The 26,770-nt window shown below is 41.7% G+C and overlaps 1 protein-coding gene across 8 annotated transcripts in view; it reads left to right on the top strand.

Annotated features, from left to right (window-relative positions):
• The window catches only part of PREX2 (phosphatidylinositol-3,4,5-trisphosphate dependent Rac exchange factor 2), a 298,158-nt gene that overhangs the window by 30,605 nt on the left and 240,783 nt on the right, over window positions 1-26,770 (top strand). The window contains exon 1 of one of the 8 annotated variants that reach the window (XM_082363376.1): window positions 21,990-21,999. The exons of the other annotated variants lie outside the window; for them this stretch is intronic. The gene's annotated coding sequence lies outside the window, so the exon portion shown is untranslated. Of the gene's footprint in view, window positions 1-21,989; window positions 22,000-26,770 lie in introns of those variants that run through there. 8 annotated transcript variants of the gene reach the window in all.

The raw sequence follows: 26,770 nt of genomic DNA, 5'->3' as shown, positions 1-26,770 counted from the left end.
ATGCCTACTTTCTGGAGGATATTTATCATAAACGCGTGTTGAATTTTGTCAAAAGCTTTCTCTGCATCTATTGAGATGATCATATGGATTTTCTCCTTCAATTTGTTAATATGGTTTATCACGTTGATTTGTGTGTATTGAAGAATTCTTGCATTCCTGGGATAAACCCCACTTGATCATGGTGTATGATCCTTTTAATGTGCTGTTGGATTCTGTTTGCTAGTATTTTGTTGAGGATTTTCACATCTATGTTCATCAGTGATATTGGTCTGTAGTTTTCTTTTTTTGTGACATCTTTGTCTGTTTTTGGTATCAGGGTGATGGTGGCCTCGTAGAATGAGTTTGGAAGTGTACCTTCCTCTGCTATATTTTGGAAGAGTTTGAGAAGGATAGGAGTTAGCTCTTCTCTAAATGTTTGATAGAATTCGCCTGTGAAGCCATCTGGTCCTGGGCTTTTGTTTGTTGGAAGATTTTTAATCACAGTCTCAATTTCAGTGCTTGTGATTGGTCTCTTCATATTTTCTGTTTCTTCCGGGTTCAGTCTTGGAAGGTTGTGCTTTTCTAAGAATTTGTCCATTTCTTCCAGGTTGTCCATTTTATTGGCATATAGTTGCTTGTAGTAATCTCTCATGATCCTTTATATTTCTGCAGTGTCAGTTGTTACTTCTCCTTTTTCATTTCTAATTCTATTGATTTGAGTGTTCTCTCTGTTTTTTCTTGATGAGTCTGGCTAATGGTTTATAAACTGTGTTTATCTTCTCAAAGAATCAGCTTTTAGTTTTATTGATCTTTGCTATTGCTTCCTTCATTTCTTTTTCATTTATTTCTGATCTGATCTCTATGATTTCTTTCCTTCTGCTACCTTTGGAGTTTTTTTGTTTTTCTTTCTCTAATTGCTTTAGGTGTAAGGTTATGTTGTTTATTTGAAATGTTTCTTTTTTCTTGAGGTAGGATTGTATTGCTATAAACTTCCCTCTTAGAACTACTTTTGCTGCATCCCATAGGTTTTGGGTCATTATGTTTTCATTGTCATTTGTTTCTAGGTGTTTTTCGATTTCCTCTTTGATTTCTTCAGTGATCTCTTGTTTATTTAGTAGTGTATTGTTTAGCCTCCATGTGTTTGTATTTTTTACAGGTTTTTTCCTGTAATTGATACCTAGTGTCATAGCGTTGTGGTCAGAAAAGATACTTGATATGATTTCAATTTTCTTAAATTTACCAAGGGTTGATTTGTGACCCAAGATATGATCTATCCTGGAAAATGTTCCATGAGCACTTGAGAAGAAAGTGTATTCTGTTCTTTTTGGATGGAATGTCCTATAAATATCGATTAAGTCCATCTTGTTTAATGTGTCATTTAAAGCTTGTGTTTCCTTATTTATTTTCATTTTGGATGATCTGTTCACTGGTGAAGGTGAGGTGTTAAAGTCCCCTACTATGAGTGTGTTACTGTCGATTTCCCCTTTTATGGCTGTTAGCATTTGCCTTATGTATTGAGGTGCTCCTATGTTGGGTGCATAAATATTTACAATTGTTATATCTTCTTCTTGGATTGATCCCTTGATCATTATGTAGTGTCCTGCTTTAAAAATATTTCAAAATAACTTTTATTTTTTTACTCTTAACCTTAATAGGCAATATTCAAGAGCAAAGTGTTAATCAGGTCACTTGTTTTAACTCCTCAATATAATTATAGTTTAGTGGTGAAATTCCACCCAGTTATACATTGCTAATGGAGTTATCAGAACAGATTAGCAAAAGCATGGTGACTCGAAGACTTAAGGGTTTAACTGGGTAATTTTTTGCTGTCATTGTTCAGTACCCTAACTTTAATATAATAAACATTTGTTTTTTGCAGGTGCAAACTCAAAATGTGCTCCCTCACTGTGTGACGTATCCATATCGCTGAGGAGCTGATTTTGTAGAGTGTTTGCCAATAGGTTTTCAGGTCCTGGCAGCTTGGCGTCTGGTGGGAACTGCAGCCAGTGTTAGAATACAGCATTGGTGGGAAGCTGGTGCTGTGTGCGGTGCTCCTCTGGCCGAGAAGCTTCTGCTGGAAAGGAAGTATCTTTAGCTCCGAGTGAGTGGAGGCATGGATGGGGGTTGGGGGGCTGGAAATCTTGAATGCACAGCATGATCTGAAGTCGGTTTTCTACCCCTTTACCTTAGCTGACCTCAGATGTGTTAAAAGCTAAGGTAGGAAGTCCTTTCCATACATTTTTCTGATAAAAGGTCTTTTCCTGAGAGGGACTAGGAAGGTAAAGAGTATACCTGGCAACCCTTAACCCTCCTTGTTCCCATGGTGTTGTCTCCTTGGTGGCCTTCTAGAAGGACTCCCTTGAGCAGTGTGGACAGCTGATGCAGATCCTTACTGGCCTATGAAGTGTCAGTGGGAACCACTGCCAGAGGCTGGGAGAGTGGGAGGTCACTCGAGGACTGTGGAAAATATTCCCTTTCTCCTCAGCATCCTGGGACCTTGTTTCTTGCCGCGTTGTCAAGAGAGTTGGGAGCTCAGATTCTGATCCTGATTTTTTTCTTCAGGGTTCATTCTAGAAATGATATTTTTGAATCAGCCTTTGTGGGGCTTCATTCTTTAGTTCCCTGAAATCCGTAGCTTGAAGGAAGGGAAATAGATTTATTACTATCGTCATTACGAACTTCAGAATAGAAACTGGTGAATAATTATACTCGACTTCACAGAAGTGTAACTGGAGGGAAGGGATTGAGCTGGCTGGATTTTTTTGATAAGGTTGTGTGCTTTCCTCTTCCGTTTCTCTTTGGAGACCATTCTATGGCTAATACATCATAAAAGTTAAAAGGAAGTGCAAACACAATGACCACAGAAAGTGTAAACCTTTTCCATTCACTTCCTTGTGCTGTTTGTGAATTGTCTGCCTAATTGTTTCAAAGTAAGGAAAAACTTGGGGTTCTTATCTCTCCTTTATCAGTGGCACTGGTTTTGTGAGTGTGGGGTGATACTGACAAAACTGGGACTCAGTCCGCCTTAACGGTAACAGCCTTTGTAGCAAACTAACCACAAGAGTGTGTACAAAGTATAGGCAGCGGGCTTAAAGGCAAGTAGATTTGTCTAATGATGCAATGCAAGATACAGTGCCTGGGAGGGAATCAGATATAGAACATCACGCTGTAACAATGTTCAGTCCCATCAGTAGCTCTGCCTTGGGGGCTTTGGGATTTTCTGCCCCTCCCTCGGCTCAGTGTCTCAGCCCTTGTCCAGGCCCTGAGTCCCAGAGTCCCAGAGTCCCAGGAGGAGGCCCTGAGCCCTGATGGCGCTCATTGATCAAGATTACAGCGAACACCGTGGGGGTGATCACTGGGAAGCGAGGCTGGATTTAGAATTTGGTCTAAGATAACATCTGGACAAGCCAGAGGGTCATGAAAGGAACTGGGGTCAAGGGTTAACACAGCTGAGGTCTCTGGACTCTGTGACACAGAGCCATGGAAGCAGCCTCGGGGGATCTCAGCCACCTCTTACACTTGAGAAATGTAGTTCCTGCTGCTTGACCCCTTCCCACGCTGTCTGGTCATCCCCTACCCCTTGCCTTGCAGGATCCTCTGGCACTGAATCACAGGGTAGCTTCCACTATGGACTTTAGGCTTATGATGACTTCTGAGGGGCAGGTGATCCTATAATAATAAAGACTAGGACCAATATTTGTAACCCAAGGAGAAGCAGATTATAACCGCTTTTATTAAACCTATTTCCTTAGGTGATGAGAATAATCATTTGAGCCAGTTGGTTTATAGTTGCTCCCTTGGTTCATTTTCCACCAAGGAAGTTTTATTAATGTTTTACGATTGTTGTGTAATTTAGAAGAATACTTACCAGCCACCAGGACCTTTCTTAATAAATCAAGTCTAGTCTAATCTAGAGACTGTGCCGTTAGGAAAAGCTTGAAAACTTTCCTGACGACTTGTTTGAAAGTTGCTGTTTATTTCGGTCAGCAAGTTCAGTTTGCTGCCGTTGTGTAAACATTAGGATTGTCTTTCAGTTCACTTACGGTCCCAGGTGGACACAGGTAGAATGGGTGGCTCCAGACAAAACGAACAGAGTTGGAGGATCTTTTGCCCATCATCTGAGCCTGACTCCGTCTTAATGCCCTGTAATTCAAGTTTCTGTAGTTCACTTTTTTCTAATTCCCAGCACCTTAAATTCTTCTTCTGCTTGATTGTTTATACTGTTGTGTTATTTGTTTAGAGATTCGGGAAGCTTGGGAAAAGAATGAGAGAAATGAGTCACCTCCATTTTGGGAGATACAGAGCAAAGTGGCTTTGTTGATCGACTTGATGGTGTATGTTTGAGTAGCAGTTGTTGAGAGTGAGGGTAACATCTGTTTCTTGAAATCCCAGTCTCCAAATTTCATGTAAAACAGTGTAAGACTCAGACACAGTTTAGTCTTCAAACAGCCACCCCCCCATCAAAACCAAAAATGAATTAAAAAACCCCAAACCTCAAACAAAAGCAATTCCTATTCATAGGAAGAAATACTGTCATGATCATCAGCCTTTCAATGACATGGGATTAACTATCCCAGTAAAAATAACAATACCCCTAATCTGTTTTCAGGCATCTAGGTCTCTGATGGAACTAATTTACAAATGAAGGCTGGCATTTTACTTTGCAGTTCTCAGCCCCACCAGTCCCCTCCAGAGATTGGGTTGGGCTGCCAGTTTGGGAATATACACCAAAAATACTTGGAGTTAAGAGCGCTCACACTAGTAGCTACAAACTCATGTTTTCTTGATCAAGAAGTAATCGTCTTTTGTCTTTAGAGTAAGGGATGTGAAATCAAGAGAAAATTAGCCTTCTCTTCTGAGATGGTGAGCAGTTTGTGCCGAGCGTGAGGCTACTCACAGCCAGCTAGAGCCCTGGGAGTTAGGACAGAGCAGGAGCGCAGGGCCCCGTTCCTCCTCCGCCGGCTGACACAGCTGGCCCTATCTGCAGTTACTTAGCAGTTATATTCTTATACTAATTTACCTAATGCAAACAGATTCTCTTTCATCTATCACTCTAGTAACAGAGCATAAAGGCCTGTGCTTTTGGGGTAGATTACACTTTGGATGGGAATCCTTGGAAAGGCCTCCTCATTCCATGGCTTTGCTTTTGTAGAACAGTGATTAAAATGGTCCCACTGAAGGATTGATGCAGGGGCGTAGTGAGTGATTAAGGTGGCCTGGGGTCAGATGGTAGATGGCGTTGTGTGCAAGAAGGAGTAGTTCAGAACTAATTTAGTAGACAGCGAAGAGCTAGGGGGGGGCTTTTGAGCAAGGGAGTCACAGAACTGAGCCTTGATCAGAGGCATCTGGCAGATTGGCTTTTAGCGATGGATGGCAGGAATGGCTCTACTGGGGGCAGGTGGGACTGGGAGTGTCCAACCCGTTACGCCCATCAAATGTTGGAAAGACTAAACCCCTGGAGAATATGATGATGGCCTTCCTCCCAACCAACTTAATTAGAATCTCGGAGTAGTGGGGGAGAGAGAGTGGAGAGTCAGTAATCAGTAGTTTTACAAAGCTCCCTACCTGATCCTAATGTGCAGGTAAGGTTGAGAAATACAGGGAAATGAATAAATGGCATTAGCATACGTATCAATCAAGATTGAGATAAGTAATGTTTTTCCAATGCCCCTAAAAAGGTGATCAGTATGGAGTAAGTTGTGGGCTTGCTTCCTTGGAAAGTGACAGAGCTCTGAGATGACAAAGAGGAAAACAGAATGATTTGAGAATTGGAGGGCATTTGTGGAGTAGTTTAAAAAACATCACTAGGAAGAAAGACATTATTGAATTGGTCAAAATGATCAGGAATGAGAAGAGTAACCAGTCATGGGCCAGAACAGGCTTTTTCTGCAGTTTAGGGATTTTCTGATTCTCCCCTTCAGCATGGATGCTATTGACAAAAAATTAATCAATAGTCAATCTAAGAAAGAAATGGAAAATTTTATTTGAGCCAAACTGAGGATTATAACCCAGGAGACAGAGCCTCAGAGAGTTCTGAGAACTTCCAAAGAGGTAAGGGGGGAGGTCAGTATATATGTGATTTCGGCGAAGGGGGTACCTGCGGTCAGGCACACACCTTGGTAGAAAGTTGCTGCTACTCACGAGGAACAGCCATCTCAGTTGATGATTTTAGTGCTTTTCTAAGTATGGGAAGTTGCCAGAAGCCAGGTGCATAAAACATTTCTCCTGAAAACATCCAAGTATCCGAGGGCCTGTTCTGCCAGTTTTTCCACAGCACAGGTGCCTCATCCTGATCTTCGCCCTGAATTCTTTGCAGCGTGTGCTGTAGGTCAGCAACTGCAGTGGCTGATGATGTCATTCTTGTAGAGCTGGGTGGCGGGCAACATGCTTTATTTCACAATCCCTTCCCTCTCAGTCTTAATTTTGACCAAGGTTTGGGAGGTATTTCTTGACCAGTTTGTCCCATGGTGCTAGGAATGCTAATTCCCAGGTCAGGCGAGGATTTTGTTGATGGGCCACTCAGTGTGCTGTTACTGGACTTGGACATGTCAGTAGTAGCCAGAAGCCTCTAGACCGCCTGTCATACTAGTCTGTTATGGTCCTGGAAATGGTTCCCTCTTGTTGCTTCTTCCCAAATCTAGAGTTACAGTACCACAGTCATTGATCTTACAGGACGATATATTTGGTCAGTTGTTTCAAGTTGCCTAATCATCATTAATTTTATCTGAAACTCAGTCACACATTTGGTAATGCAAGAAACAATAATCTTGTAAAATCGGCAGAATATAAGTAGTACAGTTAGTAACATTAATAAACTCTTGAGTAAGTTTTCAAGCTAAGAACTTCCACTATCTCACCAGGTCATCTGACCCAGTCTGTTCTGCACCAATCACTGTCTTTAAGGGACATGATATATTGGCATTGTACATAAGGTTTCCCAAAGATGTCTGCACGTACGGGGTGAGTGGTGGCTCACCGTGACCCCTTACAGAATTGAGAAACGAATGTCATCTTCTAAGGAGTTACATGGCTGATGCCAGAAGGAGAAAAATGGATCTTTATGGTTGAGCGGGTATTTCTGCCTTTAGGGAGGTCTGGTTAAGGTGTAAAGCAGATGCACGATGAACACCAGAGGGGAGGGAGGAAGCCCAAACAGGCAAAGAAAAAATTTTGATTAAATTTTTCTTGTCTTGCCTTAAAATATGAATTTTTATTTCATCATTGCTTTACTCTATTTCTCCAGATACATAAAACTTTGAAAAAAGGAATACTTTAAAAAGAAAAAGTACTATGCAGTGGGAGAGTTAAATTGATTAGTTGGGACAATGAGACCGGACCTCTGGTCCTTCCACTACTTACTAGGAAAAGGGAGAAAGTAACTGGTATGTGCCAAGCAACTCCCATATGATGGGCATTTATATCCATTATCATTAACCTGCACAGGGATCCTGTAATGTAGGGATTAACCTCCCAATTTTATGTATGTATGTATGTATGTATGTATGTATGTATGTATGTATGTATGGCTGCACTGGGTCTTTGTTGCTGCACGCGGGCTTTCTCTAGTTGCGGTGAGCGGGGGCTGCTCTTCGTTGTGGTGCACGGGCTTCTTATTGCGGTGGCTTCTCTTGTCGTGGAGCATGGGCTGTAGGCGTGCGGGCTTCAGTAGTTGTGGCACGCGGGCTCAGTAATTGCGGCTTGCGGGCTCCAGAGCGCAGGCTCAGCAGCTGTGGCGCACGGGCCCAGGCTGCTCCGCGGCATGTGGGATCTTCCCGGGCCAGGGCTTGAACCGACGTTCCCTGCACTGGCAGGCGGGCTCTCAACCACTGCGCCACCAGGGAAGCCCAACCTCCCAGTTTTATAGGAAATAAAAGGAGGCTCAAAGAGGGTCACTAGCTTTCCAGAAAGCGCACATCTGCTCTTGCTCCCAAGCCTGTGCTATTTTATCTCCCCTGTGCTGTGTCCGCACAGGGGAGCAACAGTGGAGGTGAACTTTGAGTGCTTCGTAATAAAGGAGAGCACAAAGACTAGTATTATTATTGTCATGATTAGTTATTGTAGAGATAATGCAAGTGGATGACTTGTTCTGTGTTATGTGAAGGTAAGTGACAAAGGACAAGATTGTGCAGAAGAAAACAGAGTCCAATGACCGTACCCCAAGAACAGAAAGAAGAGTTAGGCTGAAGACACAAGTCAATTCACATTACTCTCCTCCCATTTTCTTTTGAACTAATAACCTTACTGACTTTTATTCTGCCACTCCACCCAAAATGCCTCTCTCCGAGTCACGAGTGATAACTGTGGTGCTAAATCCAGTGGCCAGTTTCTCAGTCCTCATCTTACTTGACCTGCTTCCCCTCATTGAGACACTTCCTTACAGGCTGCTGCGTTCTCCTGACTTTCCTCCTAACTCTGTGCTCCACCCTCTTGGTGTCCTTTGCTGCTTGCTCTTCTTCGCCATGATATGTAGCTGTTGGAGCTACAGGATATGTTTCCGGGGACTCCAGGATTCATTGCTCTGACCTTTTCTCTTTTCTACCTACATTAATTCCCTTGACAATCACCTGAACTTCAGCCTTGAATTTCTGCCTCTCTTCCTGGATGTCTGATAGGCGTCTCACACTTACCATGGCCAAAACCAAACTCGTGATCACCTACCTCCCCCCACCCCCCTGCATCCCACTGTCTCCCCGCCAAGCCTCATCCTCCTGAGATCTTACTCATATCAGTAAAGCACAACTTAATCTTTTTCTCATAGCCCACATCTAATAGGGCAAGTCCTTTTAGCTCTGTCTTGAAAAAACATCCAGACTTTAACCGCTTTTTACCGCCTCTGCCCACCACACCTGATCCAGCAGCTTCCTCTTTGGTTTCCTTGCATCCCTACAATCAGGGATTTATACAGTAGTTGGAGTGATTCTTTAAGAACATGTCAAGTCATTTTACTTCTTTGCTCTAAATCTAAACACTCCTCATATCCTTCAAAGGAAAAGCCAAAGTCCTTCTAGTGGCCTGGAAGACCCTGTGATCTGCTCTCTCCCCCTTTACCTCTCTTATCTCATTTCCTGCTGTTCTTTCCATCACCTTCTTCTAATCACACTTGCCTTTTGGCTGATCCTCAGACACGCCAGGTGTGCTCCTGCCTCAGGCCTCTGAACTGTTGTTCCCTTTACTCAGCACATTCTCATCTCAGATACCAGCTCCTTCACTTCCTTTAGGTCTTTGCTCAGATGTCACCTCTCAGCGAGGCCTTCCCTGACCACCATATTCCAAGTTGCAACCCTTCCCTTTTTAGCCCAACACTCCCCATCCACCTTCCCTGCTTTAATTTCTCTATAGCACTTGCTGACATGCTACTGCCTTAATTATTTTGTTGGTTTGTGTCTGCTGCTTCTCTCACTAGAAAGTGAGCTCAGGAGGGAAGGGAAGGGAAGGGATTCATGACCATTTGTTTATTACTCCGCTCAACCCTCATAACAACACCTAGCACTTAGTAGGTGTTCATAAATGTTTGTTGAATGAATTGCTGTGGGTCATACTCGACATCATGTTAAGGTATAGAAGTATTTTTTTAAAAACCCTTTCTTGGGACTTCCTTGGTGGTGCAGTGGTTAAGAATCCGTCTGCCAATGCAGGGGACACGGGTTCGAGCCCTGCTCCGGAAGATCCCATATGCTGCAGAGCAACTAGCCCGTGTGCCACAACTACTGAGCCCGTGTGCCACAAATACTGAAGCCCGCGCACCTGGAGTCCATGCTTCACAGCAAGAGAATCCACCTCAATGAGAAGCCCACGCACCTCAATGAAGAGTAGCCCCCACTCGCCGCAACTAGAGAAAGCCGGTGCTCAGCAACGAAGACCCAACGCAGCCAAAAATAAATTAAATAAATAAATAAATAAATAAAACACCCTTTGTAGAGAAAAAGTCTTGAAACATTTGCCATATATTGGAAAGGTATTGAAAGTATACAAACTTGAGTCAGATTTGTAAATATTAACAGTTTAACAAAGTAGGTAATATTGGTTATACCGATAATAAAATGAATTATGAAAAGGAATACACTGACAAAATTATAAAACTAAGAAGTAACTAAACATTGAAGAAGTTAAAGAGAAATGGAATTAGCTAGAGACTGCATTTATAAGGAGATCTCATCCAGTGGTTTTGCAATAACAATTTTCTATAGTAATGAGGAATAGTGGTAGTAGAAATGATATTGTTAAAGGTTCGATTTAACTTGGATGAAAGCAGTCAACTAGGTATTTTCCATGTGTCTGAGCAAAGCATTAAGACAACAGCAATTAGTGGCAAGTATTCTTGATGTGGGAAAGGAATTATGCTACTTTGGGAAGTAAGGATGTTGTAGAAGTTAATATTTTAAAATCTTTAGAGGATTCCACAGGGGACTGATGTATTTTCTAAAGTTCTGTATTGTGATGGGATATGGAGGGTTATTTTCCACGTGGCCAGTTTGTGAACATAAACATATGTAGGCCAAGGGAGATTTGAAAGGCAAGAAACTGATTTATGTGAAGCCACTGGTTTGATGCAAGGGATGTCCTTAACGGTTTTAGTTTGTTTCCATCTCAATCCTTATGTCTAAAGGTATAATTCAGGCTCACTGTTGTGAAAGGCTCAGATGCCTTTGATTTTGTCTGTAATAGTAATAGTTTGATTTCCAGTTGCAGTAATTCCTGCAATAATGTCCATTGGCGATCTCCACAGAATTTAAGCCACTGCTAGCATACATGAAGAAGGGGAAAAAAAAGTGTCACTTTACTTTCTTTCTCTCTATGGGATTACTTTATGCCATCAGATTAAGCAGGTCTTCTGTGTTGAAAAGAATGAGTGAAAGCCCATCTGAGTCTCACTGCCGGTTGTGGCAGCTGTAGAAATTCCCTCCCAAGGCTTTCGGATTCCTTGACCCTATTGCTGTATTTGCTGTAGCATCTACTGCTTCCTTGCCCTCTTTGAACCCTTTCCCAGCCTGGCTTCCTGACCCCTCTCTTTAGAAGAAAGACTCCTGAAGTTTTCCAGTGATCATCTTTTAACCATATGTCTTAATTCTGTCCCAATTTTGATCTCCCTTTGATTCCCTGTGGCATTTGACATTGCTCATCAGTGTTACTTTTTTGAAATTCCCTCTTGTGGGGCATCCCTTGGGTTCATGATAAAATTCTCTAATTACCCCATTGCTTCTGACTCTCATTCTTAGCTTCTCATTCCCATCTTTACACAACTTTATTATTATTATTATTATTATTTTATTATTTATTTATTTTTGGCTGTGTTGGGTCTTCGTTTCTGTGCGAGGGCTTTCTCTAGTTGTGGCAAGCGGGGGCCACTCTTCATCGCGGTGCGCGGGCCTCTCACTATCGCGGCCTCTCCCGTTGCGGAGCACAGGCTCCAGACGCGCAGGCTCAGTAGTTGTGGCTCACGGGCCCAGTTGCTCCGCGGCATGTGGGATCTTCCCAGACCAGGGCTCGAACCCGTGTCCCCTGCATTGGCAGGCAGATTCTCAACCACTGCGCCACCAGGGAAGCCCTATTATTATTTTTTTCACTACGCTCATCAACTCCTTGTGGCCTCTACAATTACCTTCACATAAATAAAATTAAATTCAAAAATACTGCTCCAGTTATGACCCTGAGTCCCAAAGTCATGTCTTCTACATACAGGACATCGCACTGTAAGCCTCACGTCCGCCTCCAACTCAGCACGTACAAAACTGGACTCATCATTTTCCCTCTCTTTCACCCCAGCTCCTTGCTGTAATTGTCATTCCCTGGACTGGACAGCTTGTTGTCATCTTTGGCTCTTTATCTTTCATCCCCTGTCTAACCAGTCTGAATGCCTGATTGATTCCCCCGTATAGATGTCTTTAGACATTTCTGAATGTCCCCAGGCCTCTACTGCTTAGTCTATGAATTAATCTCCCTTTCTTCAGGGGAGATATAACAATGAGATAACAGCAGAATGATAGCCATCCCAAATTAATCTTCCCAAAATAGTCTTTTCATCTTTTTCTTTTTTTTGTTATAGACGTCACCTCCTTGGTGCTCACACCTCCTGATTTCTCAACTTGACATTCTGGAGCCTTTATAAAAAGGTCCTTACCAGATCTGTCCAAACTTACTTACTGTAGCTCCCCCTAAAGAATCCCTCCTGTAGGTTAGTTTGTTTCTCAGGTGATCCAGTTAAACATCTTGCTGACCTACCTTTCTGTCTCTGCTTAGGCTGTTCTTTCTACTGGGATAATCTTTCTCTTTTTGAATATTCATATTCCACTTGCCTTTCAAGACCCAATTCACTTATCATTTTTCTGTAATGACATCCTTCCTAATCTGTCCCATACCACTCTTCCCTTCTGAAACTCTTGTATATTTTATGGTTCATAACACAGATTTCCAACACTTCAATGTTATCTGTCTTGCATTGCCATTTATATGTTTTTTTAAAAAAAGAATTATTTGTGTGGACATCACAGTTTATGACATTCTCATATTTGTGCCTGATAATAAAACAAGTCAGACATTGTACAGTTGGGAACAGTAATACTAGTAAGAGTCTTGGAACACACAGAGTTAAATGCGAAATAGAAGTAGAACCTAAGTATTAACACCAAGTGCAGTGCTTTTTCAATTGTTCTAACTTTCAAGTTGCTTTCACTTATTGTAAAACTTAACACATTTTTTTCTTTATATTTTCCATAGATCCTAGCATATGTCTGTTACAGAGTAGGTGTTACATGTCTTGTTGGCTGATTGTAGTATATGTTATAAGTAATCAAGAAAATGTTCTCTGAATTATAAAGTTGTACTTACATTTACCTTTCTGCACTTAGAACAGATTGAAAATTGGAGAAAAGGTAAATTATTACTAAAAACTGCTTTGATGTGTTCTGACAAACAGCTTTTTAAAAATAAGTTATAGAAACTCATGTTTGAAAGCTCCTCTCTCAGTGTTGCTTTTGTGATACTACTGAGGCTTAAACTGATGAAATATAACTTTTCTGGTATCTTGGTTAAGAAGAAACAGCATGGTTGCTAGATTGAAAAAAGTAAAAAAAAAAAAATCTGTGGAATTTTTAAAGCATTCTAATAAATTTGATTTTAAAAGTACAAGTTTATAAACATTTTTCATGTCATGTCCTAAAAATATACTTTAATAGATACATATTATCTTTCTATATATAAATATATAACATTTATATTTTAATAGATATTATTATTTTATAACATGGCATGAGATGAGTTAGCTAAAATCTTACGTAGAAATATTCTTTTATTGAGTTTTGGAGTTAATTTTCCCATATAAAGAATAACAAAATAATAAATGGAAGGGAGTTGACTTTTTAAAATTGTTTTTTTTAGTAGATTAAAATTGTACGGTTGGCCAAGTATGAGGGTGAGAAAATGTTCCTACTATTAATCATGCAAATTCTGAGAATTTGTTTCTCACTGATTGTACAAAACTAATACAAAGAAGAAGCTACTTTTACTGCTGTGAAGGGTTATGACAGTCAGTTCTCCTAACCTAGAGATTCTGTAATGATGCCATTAAAAAGAGTTGTGTTTTAAATCCATTTATTGCTTAAGTCTTTTTCAGTTTTACTCTCTTCTTCGTGTAAGGAGATAAACAATTGGATATTAAATCAGTTGTAAAAAACAGATACAAGAACGGACAGTTTTTGCGTTCACATGCAATCTCTGTTGCATCCTGACTGGTGTTATCTCAGAACTAGCTCCTGATTGCATCTGGGAAGTGTATTTCTCCTACCACTTCTTGGTCTGGGCCTCTGTACCTCCTTCTGAACTGGTTTCTGCCTTAAGTCTTTCTTATTCCTTCTTGCACTGAAAGAAATTAGATTTTTCTAATGAATATATGGCTTTTACTTTACTCCATTCTTTCTCAAAAAAGTGTATCGACTCACCATGACCTACTGAAAACCTGTACAAACTCCTGGCCTTTACTGGTCAGGACCTCCCAGTCTTTTGAACTCCTATGAAGAAATGAACCAATGGTTCTGGTTGATGTTGATGTTGCTTGCCCATAGTTTGTGCTTTTCTGACTCTATGTCTTACTCATTATGTTTTTCTCCAAGGATCTGTAAGCAGGAACTCTGCCTTTTTGGCATTTTTATTCCCGATAATCAATTCCTAATGCAGTGCCGGTCCTGTAGTGAACCTGGAGAATGAATGAGGGAACAAATAAATGCATTTCAAGTGAAGCAAATCAGTGTTAGTATGTATCTTTTTTATCTCTTCCATTTCCATGTGCATAGTAGTCTCTGAATAAACTGAATGTAGGAGAAAATGAGAGCGGTGGGACTGAACAGAGTTGATGGATATTATCATCAATAGATAGTGTGGCAGGGAAGCAGTGCCTAAGTATTATATTTTGCATGTAATTGTATCTTTTCAACCATATCTTACTCATCTAGTATACTTAGTATTTATCAGGAATTCAGTCAGTACCTGGTTTTCAATTAAACAAATGCATGAAGTCTTTCTTATATATATTTTAAACTTTTGATTAAATGATAATGCATTTGCTCCCAATGAACCAAACCTCCCAGTAGTCACACCATGCATAGCCCCCTTCCTTTTACTCTGGGCTGGCCTCGTACACTGCTGGTGACCAATGACTCCCAAGGCTGTAGGTCAATAAGAAGCTTTGCAGCGGCTTCCTGGGTCTCGTGGAAGATTTGCTTTTGGGGTGCTTCCCCTTGAAGCTAGCCATCATGTAGGAAGTGTGGCTGTTCCGGGATGACCATGTTTTGAGAAGGCTGAGCCATGCGGGGAGGCCTGAAGTATGAAATAGCATGGAGAGAGTTGGGGAGGAGAGGGGGAAGGGGAGAGAGAAGCCAGGGTACAGCACGGTGCCATGTGAGGGATGAAGGGATGGAACCATCTCAGAAGCGGGTCCTCCAGCCACACAGCTGATGCCACATGCAGCAAAGAGAAATGTCAGGCTGAGCTCTCCTCAGATTCCTGTCCCACAGAATCATGAGCAAAAATGGTTGTTTCACAGGGAACTGTATTCAGTATCTTGTGATAAGCCAGCATGGAAAAGAGTGTGAAAAAGAATATAAATATGTATAACTAAGTCACTTTGCTGTACAGCAGAAATTAACAGACATTGTAAATCAACTATACTTCAATAAAATTTTTAAAAAATGGTTGTTTCAAGCCACCAAGTTTTGGCATAGTTAGTTATGTAGTGACAGATAATGGAAACATAACATACAGAAACGTGTACATAATCAATGCACTTTACACACTGAACACACCTGTGTAACTAGCACCCGGATCAAGAAACAAAACATTGCCAGCGCCTTGGAAGCCATTCTCCCGTCCCCTTCCAGTAACGGCCTTCTCCGAGGGTAACAACTGCTCTGACCTCCAGCTCCCTAGATTAGTTTTGTCTGGCTCTGAATTTTATGTCAGTGGATTTATCCAGTATATGCTCTTCTGTGTCTTGTATCTCTCACTTAATGTCTGTGCTGCATATCTGCATTATTGAGCGTAGTTGTAGTTCAGACATTCTCACTGCTCTTTGATACCCCGTTCTGTGAATATATCACAATTTATCCATTCTGTTCTTGGTGGACATTGGGGTGGTTTCCTGTTCTTGACTATTATGGACAGTCCTGCTATTAACATTCTTATAAATGTCTTTGGTAAACATATGTCTGCCTTTCTGTTGGTGGTTGTGGATTGTTTTATGACCGTTTTGTACTTGTTAGTTTTCTCTCTATAAGTCGCCTACGTGTCATTTTAGAGAATAGTGACTAGGATTTATTTTTTCTTTCTCATCGTAGTGCCGAGCAAGCAGAGTTCAAGCTTAGAGTGGTTATTCAGGAAATATATGTTGATTAGTCATTTGGAAGTTCTAAAGCACATATGCTTGGCTTCTCTAGAAAGTTCTGAATTAATCATAGAGTTTACATGCCAGTCTTTAAGTACAAAAGATAGGAAATATCCTGTTAATTAGACATTTCTGTTGAATAAATAACAGCTTACTGGAAATTTTTCATCTGCCCAGAGCTATTGTTTGTTTCTTTGCAAATAGCATGAGAAAAAATTAGTTTGTTTCTTATAATATAAAAGAAAGGGCACTAGTTCAAGTTTCTGTGTATTACTATACCTAAGGGTTTTAAGCTTCAGTGAATTATTTGTTAGGATAGAACTAATAAATTATATTGGTGGATGTAACTTGAAAATAGTCTTAAGAGTACATATTCTCTATTTTTATGAGTTATGTGTTTAGAGATGCATCATATCATTTACTGTAATATAAATTAATGGATACTAAAATTATAATTTTTTTCTTCATATCTAGTCAACTTGAATTTCCTTGTTCTTTGCTTCTTTGTTATAACATTTGTACTATTTACTTTAAAAGTTGCAATGATAAAACCATTCCAAATAAGCCAGGTCTGATTATTTTCAATCCCAGCACATGTACTTAAATGCCAATACCATATGGAAAAGTTTGACTCCAGTATGCCAGACTTTTTTTTCTTTTTCTTCCCCCTAGGACAAAAAATGAGTGACATGGAGATTCAAATTAATGTCAGATGGTTTTATATAGCCTGTGGGTTTTTTTTTTTTTTTTTGTGGTCATTAACTCTGAAGAATCGGAACATATAAAAAGATTAAAGAATCTTTTCAACTACCAAGCTTAAAATATATATGTTTACAAACAAATGCCATGCATTTTCTATCTTGGTTTATCCTTACTCCTTTAATTGCTAGTTTTTTTTTTTGTTTGTTTGTTTGATTTTTTAGTACTGTGATGTCTCTTGCATCTTCCCATTCATTTATTTATTCAGCGTAATAAATATGAGTGTTTTCTGTGGGGCAGATACTACGCTGGGTCCTTCCATTTTCATAGACATGGCTCTTCCCTGGAGGAGGTTACAGTCTACTGGGAATACCAGGTCTGTAGACAGATATTTACCATATGACATCTAATAGATATCACAGCGATATTAGATATCATTGAATAGAGCAAAGTAGGATCAGAGCAACTCATTCTGCCTAGGGCTTAGGGTTAGGGTTAGGGAAGAAAATTGTACAGAGCAGATAAACTTGGAACTGAGACTTGAAGGAAGTATAAGAATTTGAACAAAGAAGTAGAGGGAAAGATCTTCTATGCACAGGGAGTAGCATAATACATAGGTGCAGAGCTGAGAAAGGTTTGCATGTTCAGGAAACAGTGGTAAGTTCCATTTGCTTAGAGCTTAAGGCACACTGGAGTGAAGAGGAGGGGAGAGGAGCGGGGACGAAGTAGGTTACGGTTCTCACTGTCAGAAACGAAGGGTCAGTCTTCACCCAGGTGTCTCCCATCCTTCTGAACTTGAAATATGGCAGTAATCTGGGACCTGGTAATCCTTTGTGGAATTGGCGGGAGTTGAAGAGAAGGTAGCCTTTTGACCAGCAGAGAGAATAGGATTGAGTGTTCCAAAAAACAAACAAAAAAGAATATGAAAAATGGGGGAGAAAACCCCAGCCTATTCTCAGAACAGTAAGTAGATCAGTTGACCATTCTTAAAGCAGAGGTGCTCCAGGTGAAATGGGAACACCCTTAGGACGGATGCCTGCATGGAGGGCTGGGGGGACACTGAGCATGGCCTGCTTTATTTCTTCATCCTCCTCAGTGACCTGGATGAAGTCACAGAGGGCAATTGAATGGAATAGCTGCAGCGACAGGGTGATTTTTTTTTTTTGCCTTTTTTTTTTTTTTAGATGGTGAGTTCCATATTTTTAAAATTTATTTATTTATTTATTTATTTTTGGCTGTGTTTGTTTATTTATTTATTTATTTATTTATTTATTTATTTATTTATGGCTGTGTTGGGTCTTCGTTTCTGTGCGAGGGCTTTCTCTAGTTGCGGCAAGCGGGGGCCACTCTTCATCGCGGTGCGCGGGCCTCTCACTATCGCGGCCTCTCCTGTTGCGGAGCACAGGCTCCAGACGCGCAGGCTCAGTAATTGTGGCTCACGGGCCTCGCTGCTCCGCGGCATGTGGGATCTTCCCAGACCAGGGCTCGAACCCGTGTCCCCTGCATTGGCAGGCAGACTCTCAACCACTGCGCCACCAGGGAAGCCCAGGATGATTTTTAATAGGAGGATACAGTGGCCTGAAAACGGAGAAAGTAAAATTTAAAGGCACAAATACAAATTTCTAAAATTCTACACTTATTGGGAAAAAGATGTTAGGTGTTTTAAGCAAATGCCTAAAAGAAGGGAACAGTATTATGAGATTGTTAAGGAAGTAAATGTCATCTTCCCAGGGAGACCTGGATAAAGGGGGGGGTGAAAGTGTCTCTTGCTCTCCATCAAGACATTTCATTTTGTTCTGGACCCCGTATTTTAAGAGATCATTACAGAGAAGAGAATGGCCAGGGGAAGGCAGCCAGGGCCCTCAAAGGTATGGGAACGATATTGCAGGCAAAACAGATAATGAAACGGAGGCTGTAAACCCTCTAATTGAATAAAAGACAAGACAGTTGTTGAAAACAAGAATTGTCCAGAGGGAAGACAGCAACCACTAAATAAAATCCAGGGAGCAGACTGAGTTCTATGATAAGATGATTTTTCTAATGATTTTCGTTGTGAGTAGGGAGGTCAACAACATTGGGATAAATGCCTCTTAAGATCATGAGTTCCCTGTGGACTGGGAGTGTTCGAGTTGTGAATGGGTGCCTACTGGTGCGTTGTGGGAGTTTCACCTAATGACCTTCAGTGTTGATAGAAGATGTCTGAGAATGTAAAAGATGACACTCTTGATGTCCTCGAGAGGATGACTGGTGGGAAATGAGTTGCTAAATTGAGATGTATTCAGTCATCATTGCAGCCACTAGGAAGTGAGTGCTTGTTAGTACCTGATTCTCAGCTGGGCACTTAATACACACTGTCTGACTTGATCATCACAACAAACTTGTATGGTGGGTTTTATTTTATCCACCCCTCCTTTGATCAGGAGAGACATAGAAGTTAAGTAAATTGAGTCCAGCTGTGACATTTCCTAGCTGTGTCATGTTGAGAGAGCTAGGTAGTGTCTCTGTGCCTCAGTTCCACCATCTAAAAGGGTGGATAATAATAATGCTTGCCACATAGGTATGTTGTGAGCGTTAAATGTGTCTGGTACCTAACAGATGCTTCATAAAAATTTGCTATCATATTATAATTTTTATTATGGCTCCAAAGCTCATGCTGTTTGTACTGTGGCACTTTAATTCCCCCTCAGGTAGCAGTGGATGGAAAGGAATATGACAGTTAACAAAAGAAATATTAAGAACTATTAGAATCTTCATTCTTTTTAAAAAAATTTTATTTATTATATATTTATTTATTTTTGGCTGCGTTGGGTCTTCATTGCTGAGCACCGGCTTTCTCTAGTCGCGGCGAGCGGGGGCTACTCTTGGTTGCGGTGCGCGGGCTTCTCATTGCGGTGGCTTCTCTTGTTGCGGAGCACAGGCTCTAGAGCGCAGTCTCAGTAGTTGTGGCACGTGGGCTCTAGAGTGCAGTCTCAGTAGTTGTGGCGCACGGGCTTAGTTGCTCCCTGGAAGACCAGGGCTCGAACCCGTGTCCCCTGCATTGACAGGTGGATTCCTAACCACTGCGCCACCAGGGAAGCCCAGAATCTTCATTCTTTACAGGGAAAGTATTAGAGAAGCATGTGCTTTCCATTTGAGAATTTGGTAGAGTCAACAGTGGGAGTTGACGATCACATGGATAGACTTACATTTTTATGTATAAAACAGCTTGCGGTCCTTTCTTGTGTACATGACCTCTCAAAACCAATCTAAGATGCCACCTACTTTATAAAACGTTGTTTTCTGATCCCCAAAATGGAATGGGATTATGTCTCTCTTTAAACCCCCTTAGAATGTTCTTATGTGTTTATTATTTTCCTGCCTCAAATAATTGTTACTTGTATACTTGACTTATCCTCTTCCGAGCACTTAACACTCGGTTTTGGTCTGGCCTTTAGCATCTTCTTTGTGGTATTTCTTGGAATACCTCAGTTTTCGTATGCAGATACTCAAGTCTTTATTTGAATTGAGCCACATTATTAAGCTTTAATCTTGATCCCTTTTTTCCTGATCCTTTTAGACAACACTGAAAGGCCTCTGCATCTCCCAGGCAGCGGGTTCTCCCCAGCACTGCCCAACCATGCTGCTCAGTGGTGTTTGCTCGTACAAGTGCTTTGCAATATCTCTCCTCTCTCCATCCTCAAGATCACTTAGTTTGTACTCTAAAAGTCTCATACCTGAGTTATTGTAATAGCTTACTGATTGAGGTTTCTGCATCCATTCTCGACTCACAAAGTCCCCTCCTCTGTAATAGTGAAATTTCTATACAGAGAGGTGACCATGTTCATTCACCTAGAATGTCCCCAGGGGAAGTTCCAAGCAGTTAAGCTGGCCCCGAGGGCCGTCCATGATCCTTCTCCTACCTAACTTTCATCAGCATCTCTTCCTGCCCTCTCCCTTCTGCCAGACCCCTTGAACTTTATGCTGCAGAAGTACAAGATAGGTTTTTTCACTTGTTTACTCACTCTCTGATTATCCACTAAATATAACTGTGTGCCTTCTATGTAGATATTAGAGACATGGGCTCTGGATCCACATGGTCTAGGTAGAAGCTGTGTGATGGTGGAAGAGGTTCTTAATTTCTATCTCCTTCAACTTGCACACCTGTCAGATGGGGCTGATATTAGTACCCAAGTCTAGATTGTTGTGAAGATTGAGTTAATACATGTCAGGAGCCTAGCACAGTGCCTGGCACATCGTAGACATACATCAGTCTCGCCCTGTGGTCAGTCCTGCTCTGGGAACCTGTATCATCCCACTTTGAAAAATGTCTATCCGTTCTTTAGAATCCTCTTAAAGTATCAGCTTCTTAGTAAAGCCTTTCCGTGTCACCTTTTCCATCCTCAGAATGATCTGATCACTCCATCTTCTGTGCCTTGAAGATAAGTTTATATGCAGCACACTTTAATGCAAGTATTTTTATACATGTCAGTGTTCCCTTCTAGATTTTAAACTCAAGAGGACAAAGACTGATTTATTTGTCATTCATTCCTTAGAAGCTAGGTCAGTGCAGGGCACATAGTATTCAGTAAATAATGTTGAACTGTGTTTTTTGAATTGAACAGCAAAGCACTTTTTGACATAAAGTGGTGGTGGCATTGAATGTCAAGATTTTGGACTCAAATCCAGGGCACTTTGTCACCATGTCTTGCTGCTAAGCACACATGTATACATCGCTCTGCGTGTGTGGTTTGATTCGTATATGCTCGATTAAATAAAATCATTACTGGGAGTTTTCCATTTATTGAACTACTTCTGGTGGACCTGAATTTCTCTGAATTCCCACATAGACATGCCAGCCAAAAGTCGTGGTCATTCGGGGCCAAGGATCTGTTGCTGTTCCCCTGGAAGATGCACATGTCGGCGGGTTCAAGCTGTGCTTTAATCAACAGGAGCTCACACACTCCTTGATGGGAAGTACAGCTGAGGATTCTTTCAAGTGCACGGGCAGATCATGCTGAGTGCTTTTCTGGGTCATGTTCGTTTCATAAAAACAGTCCATTCCCAGCCTTCCCAGAAGAGGAAATGCTGAAGGTTCCTAGCTGCAGTGCGGGGCGAGGAGGAAACCAAGGACTGAGTGGGGAAAGGGCCCACTGCTTGTCCTTTCCTTGGCACGTCACAGGCAGGCGCTCCGCCCAGTCACACAGGTCCCCACGTGGCGGCTTTCAGGCAAAATTTGTGCCGCTGCTTAAATGCAGAAGGTCTTTTTCTTTTTCCTTTTGTAGCGACCACGTTGTTCCAGTGACCAGAGCAACACGACACAGAAGCAGAAAAAAACACCCCAAGTTCTTGCCAGTTGCCAGGCAGAGAAAATGCTTTTGGATATTTGCTGTATGCTTCCCATGTTGATTTCCTAATCATGAGTTGTTTTCAAAGCCAACCACAATAGCATCCTGAACACTCATCGGTATTTGGTAGGTTTTGCTGCCAAGCTCATTAACAGATTTCGATTTAGAGGAATGAGGATAAAGGGGATGCTTTTGGTAAAGCAGTAGCTTGGTGGGAAATTTGATTTTTCTCTATTTGAGTTGTTATTTCTGATTTTTTGACACAGTGTTATAGATGTTAATTCTTCTGGCTATGTTTGTTTTAACACATGCAGTTTTTAGATTATACTAATCTTGATGCTAATATATTTGCAAGGGATATTACCCAAGCTATCTTTTTAAAAATCTGATGAATTATTGAGAGATACTTCACTTTGGACCTAAACATCACGATTAGAGCAGTTTATCTCTAATCATGCGCTCTGATGATTTACTTGTGCACTGATGAAACCTAATTTTCCTTATTGTCAGGGATGGGAAAACTATTTGCTGTGGAACTCCAGAGCTGTCACTGCTATGCAGGACAGCCTGTGAATCCTGAAATCAGAGGCAGAGAATTCCTAGGACGCCTGTTGAGTATAGGTGGCTGCAAGGGAAGGAAGAAGGGCAACTCTTCCCTGGATGGCCAGACACATTTGGAAGGGGCAGGAACAATGAAGCTGCAGGCGGTGGTTTGAGAGGGATGTCAGGGCAGGGCATTCAGACTTGGCTGCTCCTGGGGTCAGTCGTTGACCTGTGGACGTGGAGCTGCTCCATCCACACAAGCAACCGGTGGTACCCAACAGAAATACCCAGAGTGATGTCTCTTTAATTCTGTTCTCAGGACCATGAGGTTTCTAGCAGGGAACTCAGCTCTCCTTGAGGCTTTCAGGAAGCCTTGTGAATAGGAAAACACACGTAGCGGTGGAAAGATCTCTGGCCATATGTCGCTTGGGAGATGGAAGCTCAAGGTTAATGTCACTTGGTTGGCAAAAAAGTATTGAGAGAAAAGTTCATTTTCATAACGCTTCCTTTGGCTAGAGACAGGAGAAATGGGGAAAAGATTGATATATTTTTCTAGGATCTCTTTTGGGCTAATCTAGTTATACTAATGAGAATGATTTAGGGTACCAGGCACAGTACCAAGTGCCTTGTGTGAGTAAACTTTTAATTCTCACAATAATCCAGTGAGGTAGACACTCTTATTCTCCCTCTCTTACAGATGGGACGTTGATGTACAGAGAGATTAGGCAATTGCCCAGAATCACCCAGCGCTGGGTTGAACCATGTCTTAACGATGGAGTCCCTGCTTTTAGCCAGTGCACTGTACTGCCTGGGCATGCAGGGGTCATAGATATTATCTGTAGTATCTGGATTGGTCTCTGAGCTCTCTGTAACACTTCCATGGAGCATTTATCTCGCTGTGTTTAAGCCATTGATTTCCATTTGTATGACTTCTGTCATTCTGCAGAGGTCTGACTTTGTACTACACTGGCGCCAGGGACCTTATGAAGTTGTAGGACATGGTGCCAGCAACCCGGGGCTGAAAATAACAGGAAGATGGGGAGCTTCAAGGATCCCTGTGACCCTTTTCAGCTCTTGTCAGGGGAGTAGAGATACTATTTTGTGCCACAGTTTAGAATTCACTGAAACCAAAGTTAAAGATGATTAAAAAATCCCCAAATCACTCATTTCTGATGTGTTTAATCTGCTTTCTTTTATCATCAATATTTCCATCTTTCCAGGACGGTGTAAAGTCAGTCAACTCTCCCTAAATGTTAAGCTAGTGATGCATTGGGATGGCAATGCTAAATAGATCAATTCAGAGCCACTATTGGCATTTTAAGCTTGATTCTTTTTCTGTGTACTGTCTGGGCGCCTTTAGAATGTTTATTATTCCTCTCCAACCCACTGTGATCCTGCAGGGATTCTGGGGTTATCTCTCCATGAGGAGAGCTATGTGCATTGGGTACAGAGTTTCAGTTACCAGATGTGTCCAGAGTGAAGTCACACACTGGCGTTGAGAGGCCCCTACAATTCCAGGTTCAGGTTCACCTCCTGCCTTGCTCCCCATCCTCCACCTTATGCACTGGACTGATGGTCTGTCTTCAAACAGACCTGGTAGCTTCTGCCTCTGGGTCTGGCCTCACATGGTTTTCTTTGCTGGAAATGCCCTTTCCCCGACATCTTCCTGCCTGTGGAAGCCCTTCCCGGTCTGGGAGGCTCCAACTCCATCTTTTCTAAGCAGCTGTCCAGGATCCTCTGCATTTAACCTGTCCCTTCCCTATACTCTGATGATCCTCATTTCTAGACTGTCACTTCCTAAGGCAAGCCTCAAATCAGATATTTGTGAATGGGTCTGTCTTCGTCATGAGGGATTCTGGAGGACCGGAAATTGTGTGTGTGTGTCTGTATGTGTGTGTACACATGTGAACTCACATGCATGTGCACACAGTGTCTCTGCCATACCCATAAGGCAGAATCGCAGCCACTCAAAGGTGCTTTTTCAGTTTGAAAGACCACCTCCACCCTTCCCTTTCACTTTTTGCCTCTTTACATAACGGAAGCCTCGCCCTGATACCACAGAAAAGATCTGAGCACTTCGACCTTCTAGTCATACAGTTCTGGATCATCTCTCTTCCCATTCTTTTAATTTCCAAGATGCTGCAGAGCCCACAACTGCCTAGCATCTGTCTCCGACCTCCTCCTCCCTCTCAGCTCTCCTCCTTTTCCCCCCTCCCCCTGCTGTGCAACCAGGACTAAATTTAGCGCAGTAGGATTGATGATGGTGGGAAGTGGATGAGAGTGAAGGCAGGCTGCGGCCGGTGTCCCTCCGGCATTATCATCTGCCCCCTATGGCATTATTTCAGTTATGCTGATGAAGAAACTGAAGCTCGCGGTGATGATGGAGTGCAGCTGGAATGTGAAGCCAGATTTCTCTACCCGAAGCCCGTGTTCTCTCCCCTACTCTCCCTACGACCCTCGAGCCCTGATCCTGTGCCTGGCGCCAAGGACTCCTCACTCTACTGTGTCCTTGCCACTGTCCTCGGCGAGAGGGGTTGGGAGCCCCAGCATGCAGAGAGCGAGCGACCCACCGAGGTCCCGCCGTGGATAGTGGAGGAGCCCATGACTCTTGTCTCCATCACACCGTCTCCCGACTGCCCCCGAAGAGAGACAGGACGTGTTTCCTGGCTTCCGTGTCCCCAGGGTGGTTGCCCACCATTCACCTTTAATCTTCCCGGCCCCCAGCCTCGATGTGGAGTCTGGGGCCTAAGGAAGGGGGTCTCTTCCTTGATTAGCTTATCCTTTTGGGAAAAGTTGGAATCTCAGAAGCTTCCAGAAGCTAGCAGAGATTGTATACGTGACAAGTAGGTGGCGGTAACTGGCAAATCGGAGAGAGCCTGTGTCCCGTTCAAGGGGGCAGAGATACACAGCTCCAGACAATGTTGCTAAGAGGGGGTGTGGCCCCCGTGTTCCCAGAACGCCTGCTTTTCCAGAATAAGCTGGAATTCTGGATTTTTATCTGAGTTTTCCAAATTTTTAAAACATGGAGTCAGCAAATCAGTTGGGTGTGGACCAGATTTCCAGGCTACTGTGTTGTGACCTCTGCCTGGGAACCTGGCTGCTGGCTGCTACTTCATGTGATCTGCCTGCCCCCTAGATATCTGGATTTGTGACCTGTGGTTTGGAGAAAGGGGAGCAAAATTAATAAATGAGATATACATATGGAAAAAAAGAAAAGAAAGCTAATATTTCGTAAAAAAGATTCATGCTAAAATAAGTGGAGTCGAAATTTATATTTCAATGTAAGTGGCATTTTAATTTAGTGACTAGAAAGAATATTAGAGGACCTTAAAATATTTTTCCTCCAAATTAAATAGTTATCTCTCTACTAAATTTTGTTTAAGAATGGTTTTTAGATGTCTTTTTAGAACTTTTAAATATCGAATATTCTAAGAATTAAAAATTTCCAGATCTGGTTAAACATTAGACTACTAAAATTTTTTTTTTATTTTCTTAACGTAAAATTACTTGAATGACTAGTGTTTTTATTACTTTGCCTTCTGGATACATTCCTGTAGTTTTATAAGTATTTGAACGTTTAACCAAATTAGCACAGAGCTTACACATTATTAGCAATATCTTAATAATGTTGCTCTATATTTCATGCAAATCTATTGACGATTTTGCCATTTTTAAGTAGCAAACTTATGACTTTACCATAGCAATTTAAAGTGGTTTTAGTATTAAATAAAAATAGCTTATCTGCCCTTTTTTAAATTACTTAATGTGGTATTGCTAAATTCAATCACCTTCTGAAGATTCAAAATTATTATCCCTAAGGCTGTGGAAATGTCCTAAATAGACATTTTAAATAACCTACGTAGGGACACACTTTAAGAAATACCACATTCCATAAAAATTGTCTCCATAGTTTTCTAAATATGTAACTCACATATCCAAAATGCAGACATGTTTACAAAATGAATACTTTCTGCCAGATGAAGCAATAATTTCTGGGTTTTAAAGCTTCCTGAGTCGCTCATCTGTAAAAATGTGAACCTCTGCACTGAATTTGTGAGCGCCTTAGAGTTGCTGGATAGGGCTGGTGCTGCCTGTGCTGTGTATCAGTGGTTCTAAAGCCTGTCTGTACGTTAGAATCACCTGGAAAGCTTTTCCAATATATCCAGATCCACCTGCGATAGATCTGATTTACTTGGCTTGGGGTAAGGCCTGGGCAATTTTTTCTTTTGTTTTTTAAATGTTCCCCAGATGGTTGTAATGTGTAACCAGGGATATGAACTAGCTTTGACCTTAAGATGAGAATGATGGTGTGACTGATACGGTGTCACTGAGTTTCAGCGGTGAGTACCCCTCA

Source organism: Balaenoptera borealis (assembly GCF_965194805.1).
Source record: "Balaenoptera borealis genome assembly, chromosome: 17".
NCBI lineage: Eukaryota > Metazoa > Chordata > Mammalia > Artiodactyla > Balaenopteridae > Balaenoptera > Balaenoptera borealis.
Note: the sequence above shows the minus strand (reverse complement) of the source record. Positions and strands in the feature narration are given on the sequence as shown.